This window comes from Octopus bimaculoides, chromosome 11 (assembly GCF_001194135.2).
Source record: "Octopus bimaculoides isolate UCB-OBI-ISO-001 chromosome 11, ASM119413v2, whole genome shotgun sequence".
NCBI classification, from domain to species: Eukaryota; Metazoa; Mollusca; class Cephalopoda; order Octopoda; family Octopodidae; genus Octopus; species Octopus bimaculoides.
In genome coordinates this window covers 15,022,284-15,025,306 of record NC_068991.1, presented here as the reverse complement: position 1 = coordinate 15,025,306, position 3,023 = coordinate 15,022,284, and the positions used below count along the sequence as shown (strand labels likewise).

The 3,023-nt window shown below is 34.9% G+C and overlaps 1 long non-coding RNA gene across 1 annotated transcript in view; it reads left to right on the top strand.

The window, feature by feature from the left end:
- The first annotated feature begins 520 nt into the window (after positions 1–520).
- The window catches only part of LOC106874228 (uncharacterized), a 14,722-nt gene continuing 12,219 nt past the window's right edge, over positions 521–3,023 (top strand). The window contains exons 1-2 of the long non-coding RNA XR_001409981.2: positions 521–810; positions 1,006–1,084. This is a non-coding gene — a long non-coding RNA (uncharacterized LOC106874228). The remainder of the gene's footprint in view (positions 811–1,005; positions 1,085–3,023) is intronic.

The window sequence follows — 3,023 nt, the reverse complement described above, 5'->3', positions numbered from 1 at the left end:
TATTATTGGGTCAGTGAGCTGGCAGAATTGCTAGTATGCTGGACAAACTGCTTGACGGAATTTCATCTGCACTCACATTCTGAGTTGAAAAAAATTCAGCCAAGGTCCATTTTTGCTTTCCATTCTTCTCGGGGTTGGTGAAATTAAGTACCAGTCGGTCAGTGAAGTCAATGTAACTGACCAGCCTCTACCCCCAAAATTCCAGGCATTGTGCTTATAGCAGAAATAATAGCCATAATAATAATAATAATCATTATTATAATAAATGTGTGTTTGTATATATATATATATATATATATATATATATTATTATTATTATCAAAATAATAATATGAAGAAATAAATGAAAATCTAAAATTTTGTTTCAAATTTTTTTTGAAATGCCTTTAATTGTTTGACAATTAATACAGCCTTCTCTCTCTCTCTCTCTCTTTCTCTCTCTTGCTCTCTTTCCTTCTTTCTCTCTCTCTCTCTCTTCTGCCGCTTGAATTTTGTTTAATATTTTGAATCTGTTTGATTTCCGTCTTCTCTCTCTCTTTCTGTGTTTGCAGTGTTTGTGTGTATGGTGTGTATGTATGTTGTTGAATGAATGAGAGAGAGAGAGAGTGAGTGAGTGAGAGAAAGAAAGAAAGAGAATGAGAGAAATGAAATCGTTGAAAGAATGAGAGAGAGAGAGAGAGAGTGAGACTCACTGGGAAATAAATAGAGAGAGAGAGAGAGAGAGAGAGTGAGCGAGAGAGAGAGAGGGAAAATAGATGACTACAATGGAGTAGCTGCTTTAAAAATCATTTGATTATATATACTATTCTGGTAATATACCCCCTGTGAAATTGGTTAAACTTTTATAGTTGGAATTCTTTGATTGATTTGCTTGTTTGTTTTGTCTGCTTGTTTGCTTTGCATGGCTTTTGTTTTTGTTTGTTTTTTGAGCAGGAATGATTTGTAGCGATTCGTAGAGGAGCTCTGCCGTTATATAATGTATACGCTTTTTCTTCGAATTTCCAGCTCAAAATCCAGTATCCAACTATTAAAAGTGAAGCGAGAGAAAACAAGCAGTTCCTGTTGTAATGGGGGACCAACTCTGGTAAGCTAGCTTTCAGGTTCATTCTACTGTGTCACGCACAATACATTATCATCTTCTTCATTGATATCATCATCATCATCATCATTGTTATTATCATTATTGTTATTATTATTATTATTAGTATTCCTTAATTATTTTTACCCTTAGTATTTTTGCTATTTTCATGTGTACATATATATCTATGTGCCTACATATAAATATAAATATATATATATATACATATATATTTATGCACATATTCACACATATGTATGTAGGTATGTGTTTGTTGTTGCGAAGGAGAGAGAGGAAAGAGAAAGAGAGGGGTCTCCTATAACACTATTCCTTCGTTTGCCGAAGCTTATGATATTAACACATCGGAGTGTTGCGAGGAAAAACATGCTACTTGGAAGGTGTATTGATTGCATTTCTGCATCCTCGCATATGTGCACTTCTATTCCGCGTGTGTGTAGGTATGTATGTGTGTGTTTCTACATATATATATATATGTATGGATGTATGTGTGTGTGTTTCTACATGTGTGTTTAGAAATATAGGTGTGTGTGTGTGTGTAAGTATTGTGAATGTACATATGTAGGTGTGTAACCATATTTTCTTGTAATTTTTCTATGTACAAACACGCGCTTACACAGACACATTTGTACATATATATACTTGTATGTATGTGTGCATGTAAGGTTATATGTATGTATGTATATATATATATATATATATATATATATATATATTATATATATATATATATATTATATATATATGCATATATACATATATATATATATATGTATGTATTGGTTTGTGTATCTATAAGTCTGTATTAGGTATTACCTATTATATCGATGTATGCTCGCGATGTGGATAACGAGAGTCTGTCCCTGTGTGATGCTGCCAACGAAACCACCCACTGCAACTGGATTCGTCTTAACAAAGGCAGCGTATAAATAGTCTGGTGGTGGCCTTTTAATTGGTTTTTCACTCTTTCTTTAGTTGTATAGATAGAATGAATGGAAGGTGGCGAGGTGTAGTGAGAGTAGGCCAGCTTTCCATTCACTCACTCACTCACACACTGTCTGTCTGTCTGTCTGTCCGTCCGTCTGCGTGTCTGTCTGACTTACTGCCTGCCTGCCTGCCTGCCTGCCTTCCTGCCTGTCTGTCTGTCTGCCTGGCTGGCAGACTGTTCCTTCCATGAAGAGTAGATGTGGATGTGGGGGTGGGTGGTTGGATGAATGGATGTAAGGATGGATGGATGGATGGAGGATTCAACTGGTAACTTACCTATTCTTCCCGAGAAGGTTTAAGCATGCATATGGATATGCGTGTATATGTGTGTGTGTATGCACCAATGTGCGTGTCTGTTTATATGCATATCGTCATTGTCCGTGTGTGTATATATAATACACATCCATATACACGTGTATATGTTTGCCTATATATGTGTGTTATGTATGTGTGTGGTTGCACCAGTCCTCAGTCAAATCGTCCAACCCATGCTAGCATGGAAAGCGGACGTTAAACGATGATGATGATGATGATATATATATATATGTATATATGTATATGTATGATGTATTTTAGTTTGGTCTTTTGTGACTCATAACTTGGCTGAAGACCTGTGCATCACAGGTGAAACTCAGAGTGGCAAATGACCGACTTAGTCAAAATAAATTATATCATTAGTCTTTGTTAAGGTATTGAGTACTTGTTTTTTCTGACAGCCAACATTAAACAGACATATACACACATGCATATATATATATGTTCATAGAAAAACATGTAATCGTTACCAATATAGCAAGAGATTTCACTGCAAAAGGTCTAAATTAGACTCCTTAAGGATCGTTCTCCCTGGTTATATATCCAAAGTTTTAAATTTAAAAGAGAGTTTTGATGCTAATATCCATTATTATTGAAATTTATTCCTATATATATATATATATAT